Below are 19011 nucleotides of genomic sequence, written 5' to 3' on the forward strand. Positions count from 1 at the left end.
CTGCTTCTGTGATCTATGAGCTGTTCCACATCGAGTTCAAAATTCTGCATTCTTACCATATGGGCGATTTATCTCTTCCATCATATTATCCTGATCAAATGTTTGGAGCATGTTCATAGAGTTAAACATTGCCCAACTTTCTATCCATTATGATTCCTGACACCAACACATATTTCATTGTAGACCAGGCCATAGCCTGCTACATACAAGTGTTTCGAACAGTAAATCATAAAATTGAACATCTGCAAGTGATCATCTGAGAATGATAATATCAGCAATTTACACACTGCAAAATTTTTTGTAGTTCATGCTATTAATGATAAGATGTAAAAAAAAAAAAAGAAACAAGTATGAGTGAGGTTCTTCGTAACTCAAATATGTAAATCAGGGACTACCTGTATTTAGCCATACCATTACTCTGATGGGACGGTAGATTAAGATGTTTTCAAGAACTTAGTATATCCAAAATTTGATCTCCTGTACAGTCTTTCTAGGGACTAGAAGATGTGCTTCACAAATGGGAAAGAAAAGAGAAAGAGAGACTCATACACACGAGAGCAGAGACAACACAGAAGGAAGGCAAAAAGAAATCCTAGAATGGTGATGAAGAGAAGTCTCATGATGATACTGTTCAATGGGAGTGTCCAGAGTGGATCAGGATGATAGTTCCAGGAGAGATATACCCCCAAAGACAATAAAACTGGTGGATTTCTTGATGTGCTTGAACCTAAATGAAAACCTTAATCACAAATTGCAATATAATCATATTGGAGGAAAAATATGTTGAGAGTGGGACAAGAAAATGGCCATTTTTCTATAGTAGGAAGTCAAGTGGTATCTAAGATAATAATAGTAATAAATAAATAGAAGTATGTGTGTTATCTAGAAATATGGAAATAAAGGTCAATTGAAAGAAGGAATCAGAGTGATGAATTGTGAGAAAGGAAGCTGCTATTTTTCCTTATAATCTGTTTTGTACTATTTAATCTTCTGAACTATGTATATATGCAACTTGGAGGAAAAAAAAGCTTAAAATTTAAAAATGCCTATGCTACTTGTATTGGCAAGAAATCAAGAAAGCATATTTCAGTGATCTAAGAAAAATTGAATATAAATTTTTGAAACTAGTATCTGACTGTATTTTAATGTTAATCTAGAAATACAGAAAAAATATCAGGGGGAATTTTAGTTAAATCCTTACTCCATCCAGATAAAACAACACATGCTGCCTTCACCCAAAGCAGTTTTGGCTCCAGCATGTATTCTGAAAATCATAGTGCACTCTTCTTTCCTTAACAAACACTAAATTTATATTCATGAAAATTTCTGCCTGATATATATTGAGATGTTAAAAATTAACTTTAAAAATAACAAGAGTAATCATAATTATGAGTTTCTGAAGAGATATCAAATGCATTTTTTGTTTGATCATCACAAAATACTGATGATGAACTTGAATCTTACATGATGCATGAACAACTTTCCAATGGTCATAAAATTAAAGAAAGAGTCAAGCCTTACTTCCTGATGCTTTGACACAAAATTAAGTGATACTAGAGTTTTTCCAAAGGAGAATTTTACAAATCAACATACATGACAGAACTTACTTAACTAGAACACTGGTTAATATTATGTAACTCAGATTATACTAGTATCTTTCCTTCCTTGGTATTAAAAAAAAATATATGTAGTTGGAGTAGGAAAAACCAAATAAAAACCATTCTCTAATTCAGTATACATAATTTTTTTTCCCTCCATAATCTAGAACACTAGTTTTTTAATATCTAAATTCTGAAACTTTTCAAAATTACTAATCTAGACTAGTTGATGTTTCTGGAGATATAAATTGAAAAATAAAGTAAATTTTGATAGAGGTATAACATATTACCCAGTTTAATAACTTGTCTTAAGCTGTCTTTTAAACTGTAAGCTTTAGTCAAGAAGTATAATTACAAAAAGAGTATAACTCATAAGTGCTCAGCTAAACGAATCCTCGTGTAGTCAAAATACCCATTTTACCAGCATTCAGATGAAGATGAAGAAAGAGAATATTAAGCAGCATTCCAGAAGCCCACCTTAATGCCCCTTCTCAATAAATGCTTTCCTCCAAATGTAATCACTATCTGGACTCTTATCATTATATATCACTTCCTGTTTTTGACCCTTCTATCTGACTTCTTTTGCCTAACTAACCTTTTGTGGGCTATGTAAGCACTGCACATAGCAATAGTTTGTTCTTTCTCATTTCTGTATGGTACTCTGTCCAATTTATTAATCTGTTTGATGGAGGTGTGAGTTGTTTGCAGGTTTTGATTATTAAGAATAGTGTTGCTGAGGTGGGGCCAAGATGGCAGAGTAGCCAGATGCTTCCAGTTGTTCCTCTTACAAGAACTCAAAAAAACAGTTGAATCAATTATATATGACAGTCTAGGAGCCCTGAACATCAAAGGTAAAGTTGGGGAACCAGACTGAGTGGCAGAGGGAGGGAGAGGTGATTCAGAAGCAGCAAGGAGTTGCCAGACCCGACCCTGTGGGAACTGGCACCCTGAAGGCCGGATTGGTTGCTGTGCATGGTGAGGCAAACATTGGTATTTGGGATGAATTTTCCACATCGGGAGAGATCAAGAGGCGGAAAGTCTATCAAGCCCCCAGAACCAGTGAAAAGTGGCCCTCCATGGGCATAAGATAAAGTAGATATGTCTAACCTACCACAAGAATCAAAAAACAATGCATTTGGGAAGAAACTCTCTCCCATTTACTTGCCCCTGCCCCACTCAGCACCAGGTCCTGGGCTTGCTTCAGTGACTGCCACTTCCCCTGGGCCAGAAGTAGGACCTGTCACGTGCCCTGAGTCATTCTTCTAGCCTCGGAGAGGGAACAAATTAACAAACAGGAAAAAAATAATCTGCCAGCTACCCTAAGCCAGGAACTCTGGGAGGCACAGCTCCTTTGCCTAGGCACAGGCATAAGGGGTCCACAGATTTTGAATTCCTTTCACCCCTGCATAGACCTGTGTGGGCCCATTTCAACCGCTTAGGCCCTCAAGAGCACAGTACAACAGGGTATACACCTGAAGGCTAACTTCACGGTATCAGCTATATGGTGGACTGGCAGGTTCATGATATTTGAGACTGCTCTGTCCATTAACCAGGGTCCTTACCTACCTACATCAGGGGCTTGAGGACTGGTGGTTTCACCTATGCCACCTAGCTGCCTGTGGCAGGGATCCAAGAATAAGTGATGCCTCCCAGTACTTACAGCCAAAAGCATTGGGTGCCCATAGTCTGGCTACAAAAACCAACCACCTCTGCAATCTAGGGAACAGAGACATGCTTTCCTTCTAGACACTCAGGGTCAGCCGTCAGCCCCCCTGCTTTGCTCAGCATGTGACCTCCAGATACCTGTGCCTACTCCAATCACCCCTGCCTGTCTAGGACTGTAGGTGAGAGCCTGCACCACACACTTGGAGACCGACTACCTGGACACCTCAGCTGAGTCCATACAAGGAAAGTAAATGGACTTCTGGGCTTACATACCTAGTAACAGATCTAACAACTTGGTGACAGGATGTGAGAACTTCAAAGGTGCCAATAATCAAATTAGCTCACATGAACAGCCTATTCGGGCATATGAAGAAAAAAGAAAAGAAAAAGCTAGGTCAGAGTAAGCAAACATAAAAATAAATAAATATAATAACTTATGGATGGCTCGGAGACAACAGTCAATTTCAAGTCACATAAAGAGGCAGACTGAAATGGCTTCGGCAAGTTCCCAAAACATATAATCAAGAAATCTTCCAGAGGAAAAGAACTTCTTGGAATTACTGGAGGTAGAATAAAAAAGATTAATATGCAGAGCTCTTCAAGAGATCAGGAAGGAGATCAGACAAAATGCAGAACAAGCCAAGGAACACACAGACAAAGAATTAGAGGAACTTAAGAAGATTAAACAAGAGCACAATGACAAATTCAACAAGCTGCAAGAATCCATAGAGAGACAACAAACAGAAATCCAGAAGATTAACAATAAAATATCAGAATTAGACAACTCAATAGAAAGCCACAGGAGCAGAACTGAGGCAGTGGAAGTCAGAATTAGTGAGACTAAAGATCAAGAACTTGACACCAACTTATTTGAGAAAAAAATCAGATAAAAGAATTTAAAAAAATGAAGACTCCCTGAGAATTACATAGGACTCTATCAAGAGGAATAACCTACAACTGATTGGAGTACCAGAACAGGGGCGGGGGGGGGGAGGAGGGAGGGGATAACAGAGAAAATTGTTGAAGGTTCATTGGCAGAAAATTTCCCTGATATCGTCAAAGGTGAGAAGATACCTATCCAAGATGCTCATCAAACCCCACACAAGGTAGATTCCAAAAGAAAGTCACCAAGACATATTATAATCAAACCCGCCAAAACCAAAGATAAAGAGTGAATTTGAAGAGTGGCTATGGATAAACGAAGTCATCTACAAAGGAGAGACAAAAGACTAAACTTGGACTACTCAGCAGAAACCATGCAGGCAAGAATGCAATGGGATGACGTATATAAAGCCCTGAAGGGAAAAAAAAAAATTGCCAGCCAAGAATTATATATCCAGCAAAATTGTCTCTCAAATATGATGGCAAAATTAGGACATTTCAAGATAAACAGAAGTTTAGGGAATTTGCAAAAACCAAACCAAAATTATAAGAAATACTAAAGGGAGTTCTCCATTTAAAAATCAATAACATCAGATAACAGCCCAAGACTAGCACATAGGACAAAGCAACCAGATATCAAGCCAGATAGGGAAGTCACAAAAATAAATCAAAGCTAAAATGCTGAAAATAGGGAAATGGAAACATCAATATGTAAAAGATGACAACATTAAAACTAAAAAGAGGGACTAAAAAATGTAGTCACAGATCTTTCATATGGAGAGGAAGTCAAGGCAATATAAAGAAATAAAAGATTGGTTTAAACTAGAGAAAATAGGGGCAAATATTTAGGTAACCACAAAGAAAATTAACAATTCTACACATCAAAATAAAAAACAAGAAAAAATAAAGATTCAGCAAATACAAAATCAACAATGAAAAAGATGAAAAGAAAATACATAGAGAAAAATGACTCAAATTAAGTGGAACAAAGAAACTGTTAACAACACACACAAAAAATACATCAAAATGACAGCACTAAACTCAAACATATCAATAATTACGGTAAATATAAATGTACTAAATGCACCAATAAAGAGAGAGAAAGTGGCAGAAAGGATTAAAAAAATGACTCATCTATATGCTGCCTACAAGAGACATACCGTCGAATTAAAGACACAAACTAAAACTCAAAGGATGGAAAGAAATATCAAGCAAACAACAATAAAAAAGAGTAGGAGTGGTTATATTAATCAGACAAAGTAGACATTAAAGTAAAATCCACCGCAAAAGATAAGGAAGGACACTATATAATGATTAAAGAGTCAATACACCAGGAAGACATAACCATAATAAATATTTAAGCACCAACAACAGGGCTTCAAAATACATAAAACAAACTCTAACGGCATTGAAAAGAGAGATAGATAGCCCCACAAGAATAGCAGGAGACTTCAACACACCACTTTCTATGAAGGACCCAGAAAGAAGCTCAACACATGGAAGATCTAAATGCCACAGTCAACCAACTTGACCTCATAGACATATACAGAACACTCCACCCAACAGTATACAAATATACTTTCTTTTCCAATGTACATGGAACATTTTCCAGAGAAGACCACATATTAGGTCATAAAGCAAACCTTAACAGGATCTAAACATTGAAATATTACAAAGCCTCTTTTCTGACCATAAAGCCATAAAAGTAGAAATCAATAACAGAAAATGCAAGGAAAAAAATTAAACCAGTGGAAACTGAAAACACCTTACTCAAAAACTACTGGGTTATAGAAGAAATTAAGGACGGAATAAAGAAATTCACAGAATCAAATGAGAATGAAAACACTTCCTACTAGAACCTTTAGAACACAGCTAAAGCAGTGCTCGGAGGTCAATTTATAGCAATAAATGCACACATACAGAAAGAAGAAAGGGCCAAAATCAAAGCACTAACCCTACAATTCGGACAAACAGCAACACAGCAGCAAAAGAAGCCCCCAGACACCAGAAGAAAGCAAATGATAAAAATTAGAGCAGAATTAAATGAAATAGAGAATAGAAAAACAATTGAAAGAGTTAACAAGACCAAAAGCTGGTTCTTTGAAAAGATCAGCAAAATTTATAAACCACTGGCCAAACTGACAAAAGAAAAACAGGAGAGAAAGCAAATAACCCAGAGAGGAGATGAGATGGGTGATAAAGCAACAGACCCAACAGAAATTAAAAGAATCACAACAGAAATCTATGAAAAATTGTACTCTAAAAAAATTGAAAACCTAGAGGAAATGGGACAAATTTCTAGAAACACACCACCTACCTAAACTAACACAAACAGCGGTAGAACAACTAAATAAATGTATAAAAAGAGATTGAAAAGGTAGTTAAAAAGTTCCCAACAAAAAAAAAAATCTGGCTCTGACAGTTTCACTGGAGGATTCTACCAAATTTTCGTAGAAGAGTTAACACTACTACTACTCATATAGGTATTTCAGAGCACAGAAAAGGATGGGATACTCCCAAACTCATTCTATGAAGCCAGCATAACAAAACCAGATAAAGACACCACAAAAAAGAAAATTACAGACAAATATCCCTCATGAACCAAACAAACCAAACCAAACGAAACCCATTGCCACAGAGTCGATTCTGACTCATAGTGACCCTATAGGACAGAGTGGAACTTCCCCATAGAGTTTCCAAGGAGGCTGACCCATCGGTTAGTAGCCGTAGTTCTTAACCACTATACCACCAGGTTTTCTCGCATGAACATATATGCAAAAATCCACAACAAAACTCTAGCCAATAGAATTCAACAACATATCAAAAAAATAATTCACTGTGACCAAGTGGGATTCATACCAGGTATGCAGGGATGGTTCAACTTTAGAAAAACAACCAATGTAATCTCTCACATAAATAAAACAAAAGACAAGACCCACATGATCTTATCAAGTGATGCAGAAAAGGTATTTGACAAAGTGCAATACCCATTCATGATAAAAACCCTCAACAAAATGGGAATAAGAAGGAAAATTTCTCAACATAATAAAGGGCTCTGGGTGTTTTTTTTTATACAAACCCAATAGCCAACATCATCCTAAATGGAGAGAGTCTGATAGCATTTGCCTTGAGAACGGGTAGCAAACAAGGATGGCCTTTATCACCACTCTTATTCAGCATTGTGCTGGGGATCCTAGCTAGAGCAATTAGGCAAGAAAAAGATATAAAAGGCATCCAAATTGGTCAGGTAGAAGTAAAAGTGTCTCAATTTGCAGATGATATGATCTTAGACACAGAAAACTCTAAAGAATCCACAAGAAGACTACTGGAACTAACAGAAGATTTCAGCAAAGTATCAGGCTACAACATATACATACAAAAATCAGTTGGATTCCCCTAGACCAACAAAGAGAACGTCAAAGAAGCAATCACCAAATCAATACCGTTTACGATAGCTCCCAAGAAGATAAAATACTTAGGAATAAATCGAACCAGAGCTGTAAAAGACCTATACAAAGAAAACTACAAAACACTACTGAAAGAAAACAAAGGAGACCTACATAAGTGGAAAAACGTATTTTGCTCATGGATAGGAAGACTCAATATTGTGAAAATGTCTATCCTACCCAAAGCAATCTACCGATACAATGAAATCTCGATCCAAATTCCAATGATATTTTTTAATGAGATGGAGAAACAAATCACCAACTTCATACAGAAAGGGAAAAGGCCCTGAATAAGTAAAGCATTTGTGTTAGTCATCTAGTGCTGCTATAACAGAAATATCACAAGTGGATGGAATTAACAAAGAGAAGTTTATTCTCTCACAGTAAAGTAGGCTTAAAGTCCCAATTCAGGGTATCAGTCCAAGGGAAGGTTTTCTCTCTTTGTCGGGCTTCTCATCAATGTTCCCCAAGACCAGCAGCTTCTCTGCACAGGGACCCCAAGTCCAAAGGACATGCTCTGCTCCTGGCACTCATTTCTTGGTGGTATGAGGTCCCCCTGACTCTCTGCTTGCTTCTATCTTTTATATCTCAAGAGATTGCCTCAATACACAATCCAATCCTGTAGGCTGAGTCCTCACTAACACAACTTCTGCCCATCCTCCCTCATTAACATCACAAAGGCAAGATTTGCAACATGTAGGAAAATCATATAATACCGGGAATCATGGCCCAGCCCAATTGATACACATGTTTTTGGGGGGACATAATTCAATCCATGACAGCATTACTGAAGAAGAACAAAGTGGGAGGCCTCACACTACCTGATTTTAGAAACTATTATACAGTCACAGTAGTTAAAACACCCTGGTACTGGTACAACAATAGATACAATAGATACATAGACCAATGGGACAGAATTGAGAATCCAGACATAAATTCATCCACCTGTGAGCAACTGATACTTGACAAAGGCCCAATGTCTGTTAGTTGGGGAAAAGGCAGTCTCTTTAACAAATGGTACTGGCATAACTGAATATCCATCTGCAAAAAAATGAAACAAGACCCATACCTCACACCATGCACAAAAACTAACTCAAAGTGGATAAAAGACCTAAATATAAAATCTAAAACAATAAAAATCATGGAAGAAAAAATAGGGAAAATGCTATGAGGCCTAATACATGGCATAAACAGAATACAAAACATTACTAACAATACTCAAACACCAGAAGAGAAACTAGTTAACTGGGAGCTCCTGAAAATCGAAAACTTAAGCTCATCAAAAGACTTCACCAAAAGAATAAAAAGAAAATGTACAGACTGGGAAAAAAAAATTGGCTACTACAAATCCGATCAGTATCTAAACTAATCTAATCTACAAGGTACTGCAAAACCTCAACAATAAAAAGACAGATAACCCAATTAAAAATGGGCAAAGGATATGAACAGGCATTTCACCAAAGAAAACATTCAGGCTATCAGATACATGAGGAAATCTCAGTATTAGATACATGAGGAAATCTCAGTATCTTTAGCCATTAGAGAAATGAAAATCGAAACTACAATGAGATACCATCTCACCCCAACAAGGGTAGCATTAACCCCAAAAACACAAAATAATAAGTGTTAGAGAGGTTATAGAGAGACTGGAACACTTGTGCCCTGCTAGTGGGAATATAAAATGATACAATCACTTTAGAAATCAGTTTGGTGCTTCCTTAAAAAGTAAGAAATAGAAGTACCATATGATCCAGCAATCCCACTCCTTGGAATATATCCTAGAGAATTAAGAGACATCACACAAATAGATATATGCACACCCATGTTCAGTGTGGCACTGTTTAGTATAGCAAAGAAGGGAAGCCACCTAGGTTCCCATTAATGGACAAATGGATATACAAATTATGGTACAATTCACACAAGGGAATACTACACAGTAATAAAAAACAATGATGAATCTGCAAAACATCTCATAACATGGATGAATCTAGAAGGCATTATGCTGAGTGAAATTAGTCAGTTGCAAAAGGACAAATATTGTATGAGACCACTATTATAAGAACTCAAGAGAAGGTTTAAACACAGAAGAAAGGATTCTTTGATGCTTATGAGGGTGGGGAGGGAGGGAGAGGGGTATTCACCAACTAGACAGTAGATAAAAATTAACTTCGGTGAGGGCTTCTGACCAACATGGCACCATAGAAGCACCACACCGTCCCTGTACAGCAAAGACCTGAAAAACTAAGTAAAACAGAGACAAATGCCATTCCTGAAACCTGGAGTGTCAAATGAAGAGAGAAAAAACTCAGCCAAGCACTGAATGGAATAAGAAACTAACAGAGGACAGAGAGCGAGGAGAGATATATGCGGAGGTCCCCGTCGCTAACGCTGCACGGATCTGCCATCTTGGACTCCTGTTGTGGATCAGCAGACAGGGAGCACAGAAAAGCAGCTTCACGGAACTCCCAGCAGGAGACAGAGCATTGCTAACCAGCAACACATGGTTTCCCACCCCCTTTTCTCCCCCTGCTGCTCTAACTCCACGCTTCCTGGCTGGCTATGGTGGCTCCGCAGGCCAAGAAGTGCAGCGTCCCTGTTGCTTGGATTCATCCCACCCACTTTGGAGATCAGTGGACAGAGAGTACGGGAAAGCAGCTTCGCGAAGTTCCCAGCAGGAGACAGAGGACCGGGTAACAAGCAAGATAGGCTTTCCTAGCCCCCCCGCCCCTCCCCTGCCTCAGCCTCCTCTGCTTCCTCGTAGCCACAGCCTCTTGACCAGAAGGCAACTGCTTTGGCCTCAGGCTGCTTGGAGTCACCCTGCCCATACTGGCTGGGCTCTTGAGCTGGTGTTGGTTCTTTCAGTCTCCTTTGGTTTCTTCTGTGCCTCCTACAACCTCCCCCTTCTTTCTCTGGAACACCTGGCTCTGTGTGCCATCTTCGCTTCTTCTGCAAAGGCTGTGAAGCCACGCTGGACTGGAAAACTACTCCCCCGGCCCACGAAACCACACTGGTTGTAACCCTGAGGCTTTTTTTTTTTTTTTTTTTTTTGCCTTCTTTTGCTTTGTTTGTTTTTTCTTTTCACAGCTTGGGAGCCCCTTCTAGCTGGGCTGCACTGCACGCCTTAGGAGCCACTCTCACAATCTATGCAGCTGCACAGATGGGATCCCTGGGGGCATTTCTTTCTTTCTTTTTTTCTTTTCTCTCTCTTTTTCCCTTTCTGTCTTTCCTCATTTCTCAGTTCTTGTCTCTCTACCCTTCTTTTTCTGTCTCCTGAATATCTGGTGCAGTGTGACATCTATTTCTCCTCTAGCCAGGCTATTCTGTGCAGCCTGGGAGCCTCTTCCCTAGTCTTTGCAGCCCTACTGGTGGGATTCTGTGATCCTTGAGGACTTTTCTTTTCCAGATTTTTGTATAGTTTTGTTCTTTCTTTTTCCTTTTCTCTATTTATTGATTTCTTTTCTCTCAACTCCAGTGGCAAGCACCCTTAGCACTCTTTTTTCTTTCTTTCTTTGCTTGATTGTTTTTAGCCCTTGTTTCTCTCTCCTCTTTCCTATACCCCTATTTGCTCCACACATCAAAAACTGCCCCCCCTTTCCTGCCTACCCACACTGTGCACTGAACATCACATCCCCAAGCAGCACAGGCATGGCCTACTGGAACCTGCCAAGCACTGAATCCTGGTCTGCCCTCTTGGCCCTAGTATGTACCACAAACCACCCATCCCAGCCCCTCCCCTTCAGCTGGACCTGCCCTGCTGCACCATAGCTGACTGACTGGCCCTGCCCATTGGACAAGGAGTTGAAAAATATTGTAACTACAAAGGAGCACACAACAAAGAATGCACAACCCACTTGCTCAGACATAACCAAAAAAAAAAAAAAAAAAGCAGGATGAAACAAACAAATCTACAATCAAGAAACGAAGAAAATAACTACTGAATGTCCCCAAAGATAGTAGACAATATCGAAACATAAAAAAAAAAAAAGGACAGGATCGTTCCAGTAGGCATCCAAAATAAAACACCAGATAACTTTCCAGTAGAAAAAAAGGCACTAGAACTACCTGATGGGGCATTCAAATCTCTAATGTTCAGAGAAATACAAGAGTGGAAGCAAAAAGCAGACGAAAATGACAAAAAAGAAAAGACATTTATAGAAAAGGCACACAAATTCATGGAAAATAGAGACAAAAAAATGGAACAATTCAGGAAAGTAATAGAGGAAAAAATGCCAAAATTAAACTCACAATTAGAAATCATACAAAAACAGCAATTAAAAATCCAAAACATAAACAACAAGATTTCAGAACTGGACAGTGTCATAGGAAGGCTGAGGAGCAGGTTTGAAATGATGGAAAACAATCAGCGAAACTGAAGACAAACACTTGGATACAACCCTGTTTGAGGAAAAATCAGAAAAAAAGAAAGAAGAAAAATGAAAAAACCCTTAGAATTATGTGGGAAACAATTAAAAGCAAAAATCTGCAAGTGATTGGACTTCCAGAACAGGGAAAGAAAACGGAAAACACAGGATTATTGAAGAACTGCTGACAGAAACTTCCCTAATATCATGAATGATGAAAAGCTGACCATCCACGGAGCTCAACGAACCCCATGTAGGATAGACCTCAAAAGAAAATCACCAAGGCATATCATAATCACACTTGCTAAAACCAAAGACAAAGAAAAAATCTTTCAAGCAGCTTGAGAAAAACAAAAAGTCACATATAGAGGAGAAACAATAAAAGTAAACTCTGATTATTTGGCAGAAACTATGCAGGCAAGAAGGCAATGGAATGACATATAAAACCTTGAAAGAAAAAAATTGCCAACCAAGATAAATATATCCTGCAAAACTTTCATTCAAATATGAAGGTGAAATTAGGACATTTCCAGATAAACAGAAATTAAGGGAATAGGTAAAAACCAAGCCAAATTTACAAGAATTATTAAAGGGAGTCCTTCAGTCTGAGAATAAACAACATCAGACCACAGCCTGAATCTAGGATGCAAGATTGTACCAGCCAGATAGCAACCTAGGAAATGAACTCTCAAGGATGATCCAAAACAAAAACAATTGCAACAGGGAACCAGAGAGGTTAATCTCTAAATGCCAATAACATCAGAACAATAAAAGAGGGAATAAACAGTACAGGTATAGAACTTTCTAATGGAGAGGAAGGCAAGGCGATACCAAGTAATAGTAGACTGGTTCAAACCTAGGAAGATAAGGGCAAATTTCAAGGTAATCACAAAGAAAGTTAACAAACCTACTCATCAAAATAAAGAAGAAAAACATAAAGTCTCAATAAAAACAAATTCCACACACGCAAAAAAGAAAAATGAAAAAGAAATCTACAAACAAATGGAACTCAGTGCAGGAGAGTAAAAGGAACAAAGAAAATGTTAGCACCACAGAAAAGCAGCACTACAAAATGACAGCAATAAACTCACACTGATCAATAATTACACTGAATGTAAATGGCCTAAATGCACCCATAAATAGATGCAGAGTGACAGAATGGGTAAAAAAACAGGATCCATCAACATGCTGTCTACAAGAGACATCTTACAAGGACATAAATTTATTAAAAATCAAAGGGTGGAAAAAATATATCAAGCAACTACCTACCAAAAAAGAGCAGGAGTGGCAAAACTAATCTCAGATAAGACAGACTTTAAAACAAAATCCACCATAAAAGGCAAAGAAGTGCACTATATAATGATTAAAGGGATAATCCATCATGAAGACTTAACCATAATAAACATCTATACACCCAATGACAAGGCTCCAAAATACATAAAACAAACTCTAACAGCACTGAAAAGAGAAATTGATGGTTCCACAATAATAGTAGGAGACTTCAACACACCACTTTCAGGAAAGGACAGAACATCTAGAAACTCAACAAAGACACAGAAGAGCTAAAGAGCACAATCAGCCGACTTGACCTCATAGACATACATAGAACACTCCACCCAACACTTTCTTGTCAAATGCGAACGTTCTCCAGACTAGACCACTTATTAGGCCACAGAGCAACCCTCAACAAAATCCAAAAACTTTGAGATAATACAAAGTATCTTCTCTGACCACAGTGCCATCAAAGTAGAAATTAACAACAGGAAGATCAAGGAAAAAAAAAAATTTACATGGAAACTGAATAACATCCTGCTTAAAAAAAACTGGGTAATAAAATAAATCAAAGATGGAATAAAAAATTCCTAGAATCAAATGAGAATGAAAACACATAATACCAAAACCTTTGGGAAACAGCAAAGGCAGCCCTCAGAGGTCAATTTATAGCACTAGAAGCACACACTAAAAAAGAATAAAAGGACAAAATCAAAACTTGAACAAATAGAAAGAGCAAAAGAAGCTCACAGCCACCAGAAGAAAGGAAATAATAAATATCAAAGCAGAAATAAATGAAATAGAGAACAGAAAAATGATAGAAAGGATCAATAAAACCAAAAGTTTGTTCTTTGAAAGGATCAATAAAATTGACAAACCAGTGGCCAAACTGACAAAAGAAAAACAGGAGAGAACACAAATAACTCAAATAAGAAATGAAATGGGGGATATTACAACAGACCCAACTGAAATAAAAAGGATTAGAAGACAGTATTATGAAAAACTACACTCCAACAAATTTGAAAACCTAGAGGAAATGGACAAACTTCTAGAGACATACTACCTACTCAAACTAACAAAAAATGATGTTGAAAATGTGAACAGACCAAAAACAAGACAAAAGGTTAAAAACGTAATAAAAAAAAGACTCCCAACCAAAAAAAAACTCGGGCTCAGGTGGCTTCACTGGAGAATTCTACCAAACATTCAGAAAAGAGCTTACACCAGTACTACTCAAAGTATTTCAGAAATAGAAAAGGAAGTGATACTTCCAAATTCATTCTATGAAGCCAGCATAACCCTGATACCAAAATCAGGCAAAGACACAACAAAAAAAGAAAATTACAGATCAATATCTCTTATGAATATAGGTGCAAACATTCTCAACAAAATTCTAGTCAATAGAATCCAGCATCATATCAAAAAAAAATAATAATACACCATGACCAAGTATGATTCATACCAGGTATGCAAGAATGGTTCAACATTAGAAAATCAATCAACGCAATCCACCACAAAAATAAAAGGAAAGAAAAGAATCACATGATCATCTCAATCGACACAGAAAAGGCATTCAACAAAGTCCAACACCCATTCCTGATAAAAACTCTCAATAAAATAGGTATAGAAGGGAAATTTCTCAACATAATAAAGGGCAGAAAGAACTGAAGAAAAAAACCAAGCCTCGAGTTGCAATAGTGAAGGATTCCATGGGGAAAATATTAAATGACAGGGGAAGCATCAAAAGAAGATGGAAGAAATACACAGAGTCATTATACCAAAAAGAATTAGTCGATATTCAACCATTTCAAGAGTTGGCATATAATCAGGAACCAATGGTACTGAGGGAAGAAGTCCAAGCTGCTCTGAAGGCATTGGCAAAAAACAAGGCTCCAGGAATTGATGGAATATCAATTGAGATGTTTCAGCAAACAGATGCAGTGCTGGAAGTGCTCACTCGTCTATGCCATATGGAAGACAGCTTCCTAGCCAACTGACTGGAAGAAATCCATATTTATGCCTATTCCCAAGAAGATGATCCAACTGAATGTGGAAATTATAGAACAATATCTTTAATATCACACGCAAGCAAAATTTTGCCAAAGATCATTCAAAAACGGCTACAGCAGTATATCGACACAGAACTGCCAGAAATTCAGGCTGGTTTCAGAAGAGGATGTGGAACCAGGGATATCATTGCTGATGTCAGGTGGATCCTGGCTGAAAGCAGAGAATACCAGAAGGATGTTTACCTGTGTTTTATTGATTATGCAAAGGCATTTGACTGTATGGATCATAACAAACTATGGATAACACTTCGAAGAATGGGAATTCCAGAACACTTAATTGTGCTCATGAGGAACCTTTACATAGATCAAGAGGCAGTTGTTTGCACAGAACAAGGGGATACTGATTGGTTTAAAGTCAGGAAAGGTGTGCGGCAGGGTATTCTTTCACCATACCTATTTAATCTGTATGCTGAACAAATAACACAAGAACCTGGCTATATGAAGAAGAGCAGGGCATCAGGGTTGGAGGAAGACTCATTAACAACCTACGTTATGCAGAGGACACAACCTTGCTTGCTGAAAGTGAAGAGGACTCAAAGCGCTTACTATTGAAGATCAAAGACCACAGCCTTCAGTATGGATTACACCTCAACATAAAGAAAGCAAAAATCCTCACAACTGGACCAATGAGAAAAGATTGAAGCTGTCAAGGATTTCGTTTTACTTGGATCCACAATCAACAGCCATGGAAGCAGCAGTCAAGAAATCAAAAGATGCATTGCATTGGGCAAATCTGCTGCAAAGGACCTCTTCAAAGTGTTGAAGAGCAAAGATGTCACCCTGAAGACTAAGGTGCGCCTGACCCAAGCCATGGTATTTTCAATCCCATCATATGCATGTGAAAGCTGGACAATGAATAAGGAAGACCGAAGAAGAGTTGACGCCTTTGAATTGTGGTGTTGGCGAAGAATATTGAATATACCATGGACTGCCAAAAGAACAAACAAATCTGTCTTAGAAGAAGTACAACCAGAATACTCCTTAGAAGCAAGGATGGCGAGACTGTGCCTTACATACTTTGGACATGTTGTCAGGACGGCTCAGTCCCTGGAGAAACACATCATGCTTGGCAGAGTACAGGGTCAGTGGAAAAAAGGAAGACCCTCAACAAGGTGGGTTGACACAGTGACTGCAACAATGAGCTCAAGCATAACAACGATTGTAAGGATGGCGCAGGACCAGGCAGTGTTTCATTCTGTTGTGCATAGTGTCGTTATGAGTCGGAACCGACTTGACGGCAGCTAACAACAACAACAAGGGGCAAAACGATTGTCCAACATCGTTCTCAATGGAGAGAGGCTGAAAATATTCCCCTTGAGAGGAGGAACAAGACAAGGATGCCCTTTAGCACCACTCCTATTTAACATTGTGTTGGAAGTCTTAGCTAAAGCAATAAGGGAAGAAACAGAAATAAAGGCCATCCAAATTGGCAATGAGATTAAAACTCTCCCTGTTTGTGGATGATATGATACTAAGAAAACCCAAAAGACTTTATCAGAAATCTACTGGAACTAATAGAAAGATTCAGCAGAACAGCAGGATATAAGATCAACATAAAATAATCTGTCGGATTTCTATACAGCAATAAAGAGAACAATGAAAAGGAAATCAGGAAAACAATACCATTTATAATAAAAAAAAAATAAAACATTTGGGAATAAATCTAACTTTACAGCTACGGTAGTCAAAACAGCCCGGTACCGGTACAATGACAGATACATTTCACCAGTGGAACAGAATTGAAAATGCAGGTGTAAATTTGTCCACCTATAGCCACCTGATCTTCTACAAGGGCCCAAAGTCCATCAAATGGGGAAAAGACAGTCTTTTTAACAAATGGTGTTGGCAAAATTGGATGTCCATCTGCAAAAAAATGAAACAGGACCTATACCTCATACCATATACAAAAACTAACTCAAAATGGATCAAAGACCTAAACATAAAGCCAAAAACTATGACGTTCATAGAAGAAAAAATAGGATCAATGCTAGAGGCCCTAATACACGGCATTAACAGGATAAAAATCACAACCAACAACACACAAGCTCCAGAGAATAAGCTAGATAACTAGGATCTTCTAAAAATTAAACACTTATGCTCATCAAAAGACTTCACCAAAAGAGTAAAAAAGAGAACCTACAGACTGGAAAAAAATTTTTGGCTAATTACAAATCAGGCAAAGGTCTAATCTCTAAAATCTACCAGAAAATCCAGTATCTCTACAACAAAAAGACAAATAATACAACAAAAAAACGGGCAAAGGATATGAACAGGCACTTCACCAAAGAAGACATCAAGCGGCCAACAGACCCATGAGGAAAGGCTCACAGTCTCTAGCCATCAGAGAAATGCAAATCAAAACCATAATGAGATACTGTCTCACCCCAGCATTACTGACACGAATCAATAAAACAGAAAATATCAAATGTTGGAGAGGCTGCGGGGAGATTGGAACTCTTATGCACTGCTGGTGGGAATGCAAAATGATAAAACCATTTTGGAAAATGGTATGGCACTTCCTTAGAAAGCTAGAAATAGAAATACCGTATGATCCAGCAATCCCACTCCTAGGAATATATCCTAGAGAAATAAGAGTCATCACATGAATAGATACATGTACACCCATGTTCATTGCAGCATTGTTCACAATAGCAAAAAATGGAAACAACCTAGATGCCCATCAACAGATGAATGGGCAAACAAAATACACACAATGGAGTATCACGCAATGCTAAAGAACAACGATGAATCTGTGAAGCAAACTCCCTGAGGGACTGAATTGCTGAGCTGAGGGCTGTGGGGATCACGATCTCAGGAAGCATCCAGCTCAATTGGCATAACAGAGTTTATAAAGAAAATGTTCCACATCCTACTTTGGTGAGTAGGGTCTGGTCTCATCTCTTCAGGAGTAAGGAAGAATGAAGAAAACTAAAGACAAAAGGGAAAGATTAGTCTAAAGGACTAATGGACCACGTCTACCACCGCCTCCACCAGATTGAGTCCAGTACAACGAGATGGTGCCCAGCTACCACCACTGACTGCTCTGACAGGGATCACAATAGAGGATCCTGGACAGAGCTGGAGAGAAATGTAGAACAAAATTCTAACTCAAAATGAAAGACCAGATTGCTGGCCTAACAGAGACTGGAGAAACCCTGAGAGTATGGGCTCCAGACACCCTCTCAACTCAGTAATGAAGTCACTCCTGAGGTTCACCCTTTAGCCAAAGATTGAACAGGCTCGTGGAACAAAACAAGACTAAAGGGATGCAGCAGCCCTGGGAGAAAGTAAGAGAGAACAGGAAAGTTGGTAATAGGGAACCCAGGGTTGAGAACGGAGAGTGTTGACATGCCGTGGGGTTGTTAACTCCAATGTCACACAACAATGTGTGTACTAATTGTTTGATGAGAAACTAGTTTGTTCTGTAAACCTTCATCTAACGTTCAATTAAAAAAAAGAAAACTTAAAAAAAAAAAAAAAGAATTAACTTAGGTGATGGGAAGATCAACACACAATACAGGGAAAGTCAGCACAACTGAACTAAACCAAAAGCTAAGAAATTTCCTGAATACAACCAAACACTTTGAGGGACAGAGTAGCAGGGGCAGGGGTCTGGGGACCATGGTTTTGGTGGACATCTAGGTCAACTGGCATAACAAAGGTATTAAAAAAAATGTTCTTCATCCCATTTTGGTGCGTGGCATCTACGGTCTCAGAA

This window comes from Loxodonta africana, chromosome 8 (genome assembly GCF_030014295.1).
Source record: "Loxodonta africana isolate mLoxAfr1 chromosome 8, mLoxAfr1.hap2, whole genome shotgun sequence".
Lineage (NCBI taxonomy): Eukaryota > Metazoa > Chordata > Mammalia > Proboscidea > Elephantidae > Loxodonta > Loxodonta africana.